The sequence below is a fragment of the Culex quinquefasciatus genome, chromosome 3 (genome assembly GCF_015732765.1).
Source record: "Culex quinquefasciatus strain JHB chromosome 3, VPISU_Cqui_1.0_pri_paternal, whole genome shotgun sequence".
Lineage (NCBI taxonomy): Eukaryota > Metazoa > Arthropoda > Insecta > Diptera > Culicidae > Culex > Culex quinquefasciatus.
In genome coordinates, this window is record NC_051863.1 from 176,474,169 (window position 1) to 176,486,668 (window position 12,500).

A 12,500-nucleotide genomic window follows, 5' to 3' on the forward strand; every position below is an offset into this window, starting at 1 on the left:
TTTGTTCAGAATATGCTTCACTGGACATGAGTTACTTTCACGATTCCGCAATTAGCGATAAATTTATGATATTTAGAAATTTCCAGGAAATCTCGTGATACTGGATATTTTTTTCAAATTAAATTAAATAAGTGTTCGAATGAGAAGCGTAATGTAAACTATTTGTACTCTTGAAAACATTCTTAAGACGCATTCGAAGGAAAACATCCACTAAAATAAAATTGCAACAAAATTTAATAATAAATGAATGCTATTAATACCTAAGTAAAGAATACAAGAATTATTCATAACAGAAAAAAAAGAAATCATCCTGTAATCATAAAGTCCAAAATGTGGAATGATTACAGTTATTCTTCTATCAAAAAGAATTGCAGTTTCTAGGACATATACTAAGGCCGTTGCAAATATTTTTCAAAGTTTATGTCGCCCCACCGGTCCGAAAAGTCATGGGGCATTTTTTTAAATTTTTTTTTTCCATAAAACTTCAAAATTTTAAAACAAATAGAAATTTAACCAATTTTAAACAATAATAAATCTATTTTTTGCGTTTAATTCATTTTTTGTGGAATTCCAATGTACAGCACCACAAAAAGTTTTTTTTCGGCGAAAAAAAGAATTTCTTTAATATTTGGATATTTTGCAAACTAATGATTGCAAAACAACTTTACAGGTGTAAAATGCACTTTAAAACACATTTTTGCAATTCCACTGTGAAACTGTCAACTTTTCCTGCCCTTCTGGAGAAACGATACGGCCTACTTTTCCCTAGCAAAAATAACAGAATGGAAAATTAATACCTTTCAATAACAGTGCTGAAAAGTTCTACTTTTCAGCACTGAAATGGGTGCTGAAAAGTTGAACTTTTCAGCACTAGTATCGAAAAGTAACATTTTTCAATATTGTTTTGTTTTGAACGATGAATTTACTAAACACATGAATGTTTGACATAAAATTCCATTAAATAAGCGTTTTTCGGAATTACAAAAAATGTTGTAAGCAACTCGTTGCAAAACTTGATTTTTTCAGCACTCGTCGTATTTATCCAACTCGGTAAACCTCGTTGGATAAATGTACAACTCGTGCTGAAAAAATCTTCTTTTTGCAACTTGTTGCATAAACTACTATTTTGCAATTCCTCCGTGAAACTACTTTCTTTTCCTGTCATTCTTGAATGATGAAAAAGCCTACTTTTCTGTTCCAAAAACAACAGAATCGAATTGTAACACTTTTCAAAATAAATGTTGAAAAGTTGTACTTTTCAGCACTGAAATGGATGTTGAAAAGTTGAACTTTTCAGCACTTGTTTCGAAAAGTAATACTTTTCAACATTATTTTGTTTTAAACGGTTAATTGACAAAATACATGAGCATTTGACTCAAAGGGTGTTTTTCGGAATTGCAAAAAATGTTGTATGGAACTCGTTGCAAAAATTGACTTTTTCAGCACTTGTCATAATTTTCCAACTCTGTGAACCTCGTTGGATAAATGTATGACTCGTGCTGAAAAAATCTTCATTTTGCAACTTGTTGCATAAACTATTATTTGCATTCAAATGTTGAGACCATAGCTTGTTATTTCCGTTCCGACTCCGATTTCAATTTCATATATATTTAAATGTTTCATAACAAAGTTATCTATTGTTTTGGAGAAAAAAAGATGGTAAAAAGGATTATTTTATTACTCTCTAATTGTCAAGCTTTTTTCAAGGATAATAAGTTCGAATCAAAAAACGAAAAAAAAGTTTTTAGGTTAAAAGTTTTATACGTAATTTAATCAGAAATTAAAAAATACAATTTTTAAGACATTTTTAGAAGAACAATTTTGTGAGTAAATTTGGTTTCATTTATATTACCTCAAATTTACATTTTGTTTATTAAAAACTAATAAATTTTAATATTTAATTGTTATTTTTTACGAATCATTAAAAGAAACTCAGCCTTAATGATCGATTTAACATATAAATTCAATTTGCTCACTTTTAGGCAGAAATTAATAAGAAGCATAGTACCCTTGGATTTTGAAATACAATTTTAATCGAAATGAAATCAATGTACCTGAAAAAAACTTCGTAGAACGGACGCTTAAGAGATGCCCTGGAAAGTATTTCACCCAGGGATTTTTATTAATTTTATTTTTTATATTTTCTAAGTTGTATTATTTTTTTTGGCAGAACAAATTTTTTCCAATTTAATTTTTATGTTGAGTGTCATCAACTTAACAAGAGATGAAATATTCTCAAATGCTTTGGAATACAATTTTTTTGATCACAAAAAAAAGACAATTCAAAAAATGTGCGAGCTCATACAGCATACATTTATATTTCAATATTAATTTTTTTTTTTCATTTGTCTCCTCCTTCTCTAAAATTCTGTAAAAATGTTTTCCAACACAAATTGACATTTTCATTGAAAAAACTAGTTTAATCGATTGCAAACCATTCCAAATACATTATTTAGCTCGTATTTATGCCTTTTAAATCAAATAATGACTTAGTATTTTCAAATTTTAAAAATTTTGGACTATAATATATTTTTAAAAATCACTGTTATAAAGTGTTAAGCATTTCGTGATATATTTTGATTGAAAATTGCAAAAAATCAAGCTTTTAAATTTAATTGTTTTGAAATTTCCCTCCATTCCAGTTTCAAACATTTCACTTAGAGCGTCCAATTTCCCGGGATTACAGAATTCCCGGGAAACGGGAAATTTTCAACAAATTTCCCGGGAAATCCCGGGAATTCCCGGGGAATTCTTAAATTTATCAAAAATTGTTCTGATTCTTATTTTGGTTAATATTTTGCAACAAAATAGTATAAAATAGCAACATTACAGGTCAAAATGAGTGTTAGGTTCAATTATTGCTTTGGCTGCTTGTAAAAAAACATACAACTACAAGAAAATATAAAAAATAAATATCATTCAATTCGTTCAAAATAACAAAAAAATAATGATTAGTGTTTTGTGTTGATATGATGTAGCTAAGTATAATTTTTTAAATCAAAGTGTTTGGAAAGTGAGTAAAATGAATCCATGTTCCAAAACGATAAAATTGCTTTTGAATACGTCTCTGTTACCACTTTAAGAGAACATGATAAAGAATAAAATTGATGATTTAGATAAAATGAAAAAAAAAATCATGCAGTAAACGTGTCTTTCATGGCAAAACATTGAAATGAAAAAAATAATAAAGAAATATGTTTTTCATGGCAAATAATTTATCCAGAACACATGTAACTGGTTTAATCTCATGAATAAATCTATAAGCATTGAATTTACTTTAAAAATCTGCTATTCACTTGAAATACAATTTTTATGTGATCACTACTCAAAGCTTTCAAATGTTTGGAGCGATTATTTGAAATATGTTTGCATGTTTTGGGCACTTCTAATATAATACGAAGTAGTTTTTTATTTGATCTTACGCCCTCGGTAGCTCTAGTGCTTTATAAAATTTCAACTTTTAACTGTAATTTTTTAAACAATTTAAAACAAATTAACCATTTGGTTAACCAGTTAGGTCATGGTAAACAAAAAGCAAAAAATAGATAAATTTTGATCTTGGGGGAAGAGGTCCCTTATTTTCAAATGATATAACACATTTTAATTGTTTATTTTCATTTCATAATATCGCAATTATTTTTGCCCAACAAATAAAAAAAAATCTATAACTAGTTGTGAATGCTTCAGAAATTAATATTATCTGAAATAAATCTTGACTTGAAATTTTAAGACGAACTGATTAGTTCAATAAGAACAGTAAATTTAATTTGATAAAATAAAATTTAGTGCTTTAATTATTTTTTTTAGGTTTCCAAATGAACCAAAAAGTTAAAAAAAATGTATGCTTCCGCTTGAATTTCGGGAATTCCCGGGAAATTTAGAAATTTCCCGGGAAACGGGATATATTTTTTTTCGGGAAATCCCGGGAATTCCCGGGATTTTTTTTCCCGGGACGGGAAAATGGACGCTCTTATTTCACTCCTAAAAAAGTAGTTCTCCTGGTTTCAAGTTAGATATTGGTGAAGAACATTTATAGTTTATTGAAATAAAATGTAGCATATAGTATTAAAATAATTTTCGTATTTTTTTAACATAAGATTTTCAAGGTTATCTATAAACACTTTTCACGTTTCGTAAAAATTCCGTGAAATTTGCTGTTTTGAAATCATCGTAAAAATTGCACAATTTGAGCGTGAAAAACAACTTATCCTGAAAATCAAGAATGAAAAGTGCGGTTTGAATTCTTAAAATGTAATTTCTAAGATTTCGTAAAAAAATGTTTTGGAATTCCCGGGCAGACGGTAAACAAAATTCATGTCATTTAAAAAACAAATATTGTTAAAATAGCATGAAGTGTTATGGATTCTTTTTGAAAAATCAATTTTTGCATAAGGATTTAATGACAATTTATGTTATCTTTACAAAATTTGTTATTGGTCTGAGAATGATTGAAAGCCAAAACAACTTTAGAATAATTTTTTTGATACGGAAGAATACATCCAACTGTTGATGGGATGGTCGGATTAGTTGTTAAAATAACAAAAAATAATTACAAAGATTTGTTCGAAGAATAACTCACAATGTTGTTAGTCTGTTATTACAATAACAGTCCAATAACAAAAAAATAATCACGACAAATAACAAATCTTGTTTTAAATAACATAAAATGTTATAAGCCCAGTATTTTCAAATATCAAAAAATGTTATTCCCAAGTTATTTCCGTCTGCTCGGGTACCCGGGCAGACGGTAATAACAAAATTCATGCCATTTCAATAACATATAGCGTTAAAATAACAGAAAGTGTTGTGGAATCTTCTTGAAAACCCGTTTTTTGCATAAGAGTTTAATAACATTTTATATTACCATAACACAATTTGTTATTGGTCTGATATTGGCTGAAAACCAAAACAACTTTGTAATTACCTTTTTTTGTTATGGAAAAATAACTCCAACTGTTATTGGGATGATCGGATTAGAGCAGTTCTCCCAGATTTCGGTCATTCGTTTTTTTGTATTTTTTAATCCGACTGTAACTTTTTTGGTGCCTTCGGTATGCCCAAAGAAGCCATTTTGCATCATTAGTTTGTCCATATAATTTTCCATACAAATTTGGCAGCTGTCCATACAAAAATGATGTATGAAAATTCAAAAATCTGTATCTTTTGAAGGAATTTTTTGATCGATTTGGTGTCTTCGGCAAAGTTGTAGGTATGGATATGGACTACACTGAAAAAAATGATGCACGGTAAAAAAAATGGTGATTTTTTATTTAACTTTTTGTCACTAAAACTTGATTTGCAAAAAAAAAAACACTATTTTTTTTATATGTTTTAGAAGACATAAAATTCCAACTTTTCAAAAAATTTCAGGTTGTGCAAAAAATCACTGACCAAGTTATGAATTTTTTAATCAATTCTGATTTTTTCAAAAAATCGAAATTTCGGTCGCAAAAATTTTTCAACTTCATTTTTCGATGTAAAATCCAATTTGCATTAAAAAAGTATTGAAGTGAAATTTTGATAAAGTGCACCGTTTTCAAGTTAAATCCATATTTAGGTGACTTTTTTGAAAATAGTCGAAGTTTTTCATTTTTTTTTTAATTAGTTCACATGTTTGCCCACTTTTGAAAAAATAGTTTTGAAGAGCTGAGAAAATTCTCTATATTTTGCTTCTTCGGACTTTGTTGATACGACCTTTAATTGCTGAGATATTGCAATGCAAAGATTTAAAAACAGAAAAATTGATGTTTTCTAAGTCTCACCCAAACAGCCCACCATTTTTCGATGTCAATATCTCAGCAACTAATGGTCCGATTTTCAATGTTAAAATATTAAATATTTGTGAAATTTTCCGATCTTTTCGAAAACAATATTTTTAAAATTTTCAAATCAAGACTAACATTTCAAAAGGGCCAAACATTCAATATTACGCCCTTTTAAAATGTTAGTATTGATTGGAAAATTTTGAAAATATTGTTTTCGAAAAGATCGGAAAATTTCTCAAATATTTGATATTTTAACGGGGAATGTTTTTATTGTTTGTTTTTTTTCAATGAAATGGAGATTAAAATACAGTTTTTATTTCCAATAACACTATTAAAGACATTAATTGAAGCTTTACATTTGATAGTGATTTTTTCCCTTTTTCCTTTTTTCCCTGAAAAGTTTTCATGGTTAGAGGCCGTCGACATAAGTTGGGCTGGGTTCATGCTTTTGTCATTGATAATCTCAACGAGGGAGTTGAATGCTTCACCAGTAGACGCAGCAGTATCAGCAGCAGCCATCATCACGCCACCGGAGAAGACCCAACTTTGGCCGAGAATCACCATCACCACCACCGTTGGTCATAAACAATTTACAGCAAAGTTAGTTTGGTGCAAGGGGGGGATCTGTAGAGGTGGTCACATGCAAGCCCAGGTGTAATGCAAGTTTAACAAGGTTTAGACTTGTGAAGAGTTGGTTTCGACACACAGGTCACCACGTGGGTGTGCTAATTGTGGAAAGTTTTTGGGTCATGCTGTGAAAACAAGTTCGGTAGTGAACAAAATGTTTTCGTTTCCCGACATTTTATTCTAGGAAAAAAACAAAATTTTGCAGCATTCTTCTTCATTGGCTTAATTTGCCCAATTACGAGGCCTTTTGCCAACTGAGCATTTCGATCGATTAGATAAATATAGCAACGGATCAATAAGTAGGTTAATACCGGGCCAAACCGTTCATACCCCCCAAATTTTTCCTCACAGCGTTGAAGCAAACATATCGCAAGCTTCAAGACCAAACTTCATCCAGTCAGTACCCGTGTGTGTGTGTGTGAGTGGTGCAAAACATCCGATGGAAACATTACGACTGCCCATTTCGGTGCTTGTTTGGGCTCGAGAGCTTTCAGTCGTACTTCAGGCGAAAAATTGACCCAGTTTCTGGGATGGAACAACACAATCAATGCTAGATAGTACCGGTATTTATGAGCCATTACGAGAATATTGATGGGATCCGGGCCAATTTGCGTTGCACGGTTGGGCAGAGGATTTGTTTGCCCGAACAGAAATTATTCCCTTTTTTGCAGTTTTCCTGGGATACTTTACGCCCATTTACAAAGTTGCTCGGAAATTAAACTAATACTTGTAGAGGAAATCGTCTGTTGATCCGAAAAACGCAATCATATGAAGCTGGATCTCAATTATCTTCAGATGAGGTAGTTGATTGTACATTTTCCAAGAACTGTACAACATTGTGTCATGCAAAACTGACTTTTGTTCATTTGGACATCATCCACAATGAGAGCTTTTCTTGCAACTTCAGCACTTTGGAAAATTGAGAATGAGCAATTGATAAATCTAATGTTTTAAATCTCAATGCATCGTTTCATGTTACAACCTCAATCCAAAAGTACCCGGAAAAAAACTTTCAAAAGAGGAAAGGTCCCTGCGCGAGTGGGAGGGGGTGATAATTATCTAATTGCGTTTCCAAGTAGTTGGAAACAAAATGAGAGAGACTCTCTTTCCCTTTTCCTGAACCCGCTTTCCGCGTCTAGGACCAAAGCTTATTGAAAGCCTGCGGAGTCTGGTTTTTGTTTTGTCTCAAAGGGATTTTCTCCGTTTCCGGCCGGAACCGTAATTGTTTAGGATTTATAAGGGTACACAGAACCAACCTGGTGGAGCGTTGGGGGGGGGGGGGGGGTGAAGATTAAAACCAAGTTTTGTACCAACGATGGAGCAAGGAAGTTGGTTGGTACACTTCAAAGAAGAAGGAAAGAAGAAAAAAATGAAACTTTGGGGGAGAGGAAAGAAATAATTTTCCCTTTTCATTGGATGCACCCGAAGGCTGGGAGAAAGCTTTTAGTCCTGGACCACCAGACAGGAACGGATTGCAGTCCTCCTGGGGATCACCTGGTTGGTGTGTGTGTGTGTGTGGGGAGGCAAAGTTTTTACCCCTTTTATATTTGTGGGAACGATTGAAGAACTTGCTTTTGCACTATGGAGAGTGGAACTGGGGTCGGGAGAGGGGTTTAGTAAAGATTCCTATCCTTTTGAGGACAATAAACTACTGAGCATTTGCTCTTAATGAAGTACGATGAGAGTTCTTTGAAAGCCATGATTGCATAAATAACGTAATTTTATTTAACAAGAACCAAACTGACGGATTTTAATAATCTATTTTGAAATTTGTAATAATTCAAAATGAATAAAGAATACGTCTTTTTTCTCAGTCTCTAAATAATAAAATTTTGTGAAAAATTAGTTTTTCTTAACATACCAAATCCCAAGCCCTTTAGAAAATTGTAACGGTAACTTAAACTCGCTTGTTCTCGGGCATAACTCAACCAATCGAGACGATTCTTTTTTCTAGTGATTTGTAAGGGTGTCCTAAATTTTTCAGAACTTGATTTAATCAAATCTGTAATTTTTGTGGCCAAAAATAACGTTTCCTCATTTTTTAAACTCGCACTACCTCGGTATAATCGGGTTTCAATGTTAAAATGATAAGTTTAGTAATTATATCTGCTCCATGAAAGAAGAATAATTTTGAAATTTTTGGATCACCTTTTAAAAGAGACAAAAACATATTATTTTGGAAAATCAGACAATGTGTTCAAATTATGATATAAGCCTCAAAGAATAGAGCAGAAAATTCCACAAAAAAAAGTTTAATTTTAAACATTGAACTAGAAGAGTTCGAGACATCACGAATTTGAAAATGAAGACTAGCTAAAAGACTTTAGAGGCAATCAGCAGTTTGACCAACCAAGTCAAAAAAATGTAGGAAACTTTCTCAGCTCTTCTAAATTTTTTAATTGCAGGAGTGCTTTTCTGTCATTAAAAATTTTGAAAATTGCAGTAAAAATGATCATTTAAAAAGCTTATAATTTAAAAAGGGTGCACTCTATTAAACCGTGTTTAAAGTCGTATTCATTTGCAAATTTGATTTTACAAGTTTCTTAAAATTTAGTTAACAATATTCAAAAAATCTAAAAATTACAGTTTTAGGAATGGAGAGACTCTGAATTCCACATTTCATCAATATTTGACTATCCATTGTTATCGTTATTTTGATAATTCTATCGGCGATAATCTTATTGCCAAAAATGGACGATAATCATTTTTTTAACTATGTTCTAAAAGTTGTACTCAAAATACCGTTTTTTTGTAAATGCTAAAATTTTCACTAACTGAGCAACTCCCTACGAAATCGGCCGATTTCGACCATTTTTATTTTTTGTATTTTTTTATTTGACTCAAACTTTGTGGGGGCCTTCCCTATGACCAAATAAGCTATTTTGCGTCATTGGTTCACCCTTACAAGTCTCCATACAATTTTGGCTGCTGTCCATAAAAAAATGGTATGTAAATATTCAAACAGCTGTAACTTTTGAGTGATTTTTCTGATCAATGGTGGTGGTGGTGTCTTCGGCAAAGATATTGTTGAGGACTTTTGAGAAAAAAATAGGTACACGAAAAAAAATTGTAGATTTTTTTATCAACATATTTTTTACTAAAACTCAATTTCAGAAAATACGTATTTTTTGATTTTCGAGATTTTTTATATGTTTTAGGCGACAAAAATCCACAACTTTTGAGCCATAGAGAAACATTGTCAAAAAATCTGCCGCCGAGTTATGCATTTTTTGAAAAAATAGTGATTTTTGGAAAAAATTTAAGTTTCATGCAAAAACAAGTTTGACATTACATTTTAATGCAAAATTGATAAAGGGCTCCGTTTTCAAGTTATAGCCACCGAAAGTTTGATTTTAGCGAAATATTTGCAGCTTTTCAATTTTTTAAAATAGTGACCATGAGTGATCATTTCTAAAAATATTTTTTTTGAAAAGTTCAGAAAATTTGCTATAAAATTGTCTAAGAGACATTGAAGATTGGACCTCGGGTTGCTGAGATAGAGCCGCTTTAAGAAAAAGAAACACGAAAATTGAAGTTTTCTAAATCTCACCAAAACAACCCACCTTTTTCTAATGACGATATCTCAGCAATTAATGGTCCGATTTTCAATGTTAATAAATGAAACATTCGTGAAATTTTCCGATCTCTGCGAAAAATATTTTTGAAAATTTTTAAATTAAGACTATCATTTTAAAAGGGCCAAATATTGAATATTACGCCCATTTAAAATGCTAGTCTTAATTTAAAAATTTCACGGAATGTTTCACGAATGTTTCACGAAAATTTCACGAATGTTTCATGTATTAACATTGAAAATCGGACCATTAGTTGCTGAGATATCGTCATTAGAAAATGGTGGGCAAATTGGGTGAGACAATGAAAACTTCAATTTTCGTGTTTCTTTTTCTTAAAGCAGCTCTATCTCAGCAACCCGAGGTCCAATCTTCAATGTCTCTTAGACAATTTTATAGCAAATTTTCTGAACTTTTCAAAAAAAAATTTTTTAGAAATGGTCACTCATGGTCACTATTTTTAAAAATTGAAAAAACTGCATATATTTCGCTAAAATCAAACTTTCGGTGGCTTTATTTTGAAAACGGAGCCCTTTATCAAAAAATCTGTTAAGTACTTTTCGATTGCAAATTCAATTTTGCATACAAAAGTAATGTCAAACTTGTTTTTGCATAAAACTTCAATTTTTTCCAAAAATCACTGTTTTATTTTTCAAAAATTAATAACTCGGCGGTAGATTTTTTTACCATGTTTCTCTATAGCTCAAAAGTTGCGGATTTTTGTCCCCAAAACATATCAAAAAATCTCGAAAATCAAAAAATACGTATTTTGGGAAATTGAGTTTTAGTGAAAAAAAAGTTGATAAAAAAATCTGCAATTTTTTTTTCCCTGTACCTATTTTTTCTCAAAAGTCCTCAACAATACCTACAACACCAAATTGATCAAAAAATTCACTCAAAAGTTACAGCTGTTTGAATATTTACATACCATTTTTGTATGGACAGCTGCCAATATTGTATAGAGACTTGTATGGGTGAACCAATGACGCAAAATAGTTAATTTGGTCATAAGGAAGAGCCTCACAAAGTTTGAGCCAAATCAAAAAATACAAATAAAATCCATTTCCAGTTTTGGTAGAGAATTGCTCAACTACCGTATTTTTCCAAAAATACTCAAATTTTCAAAATATGCAAAACGAAGCGAAATTTCGCATGCGTCATACAACAAATTTTGCTACTTAACCATATTAAAAAAAATTCTTGTATTTTCGAAAAAATACGGTATTTTTTGATTTTTTTTTGTATAATATATAAAATAAAAAGCAAACAAAAAAACGCTTCGTTTGATACCTATATTGCAAGTTAAACAAATTTCAGTTTTTTTTTTATAAAAAAAACTCGCTATTTTGTGAATATTGTAGTATTTTACGTACAAAAACTCTTTCGATGTGAAAAAGCAAACCAAATTTCGCTTCGTTTGATACCCATATTGCAAATTTCGGAAATTTCAGAATTTCCGAAAAATTAACGATATTGCATTGAAAATTTTTGTTTTTAACAAAAAGTAACTGGAATAAGACCGTCGCAAATATTTTTCACGGTTAATGTCGCCCCCCCCCTCCCCCCTTTCAATGTCGGCCTGAATCATCAAAGGACAATTTTTTTTTGGAAAAACTTCAAAATTTAATTAAAATTAAAGTTTAATCAACTGAAAACCAGTCAAAATGCATTTTCCTGTGTTTATAATCATATTTAGCATGTTTGAACTCATTTGAAAACATTTTAAATTTTCATGAATTACCATGTACAGACCGACGAAAAGTTTTCAATCCTAGGCTTGTTGTTTCAAATTTTATATTTTTTTTCTTTTGTTGCGTTTGAATACGTTTAATATGTTGCTATATTTTCACGAAAAATTGTACAATAAAATGATTTCTGTTCAGCGATCAATTGTATGGATTTTTTTCTTCACTGAACCGATTTTTGACCCTCTTCACGTGTTTTTATCTGGCTGGATTTTTGTACAGATTTTTTCGTGTAATCCCGAGCAGACGGAAATAACATGGGAATAACATTTTTTGTTATTTGAAAATACTAGGCCAATAACATTTGACGTTATTTATAACAAGTTTTGTTATTCTCCGTTATGATTTTTTTGTTATTGGATTGTTATTGTAATAACAGACTAATAACATTTTTAGTTATTCTTCGAACAAAACTTTGTTATTATTTTTTGTTATTTTAACAACTAATCCGATCATCCCAATAACAGTTGGCGGTATTCTTCCATAACAAAAAATGTTATTCCCAAGTTGTTCTGGCTTTCAATCAATATCAGACCAATAACTAATTTTGTTATGATAACATATACTGTTATTGATTTCTTATGCAAAAATTGATTTTTCAAGAATATTCCATAACACTTTCTGTTATTTTAACAGTTTTTGTTATTGAAAAGGCATGAATTTAGTTATTACCGTCTGTTCGGGATTCAGATTTGTGTATAATTTATTTTTTTCATTTTTTTTTTAATTTGACTTCTTTTTATTTGGTCAAAGTTTTTTTATTATTTAATTCCTTGTTTGATTTAATAAGA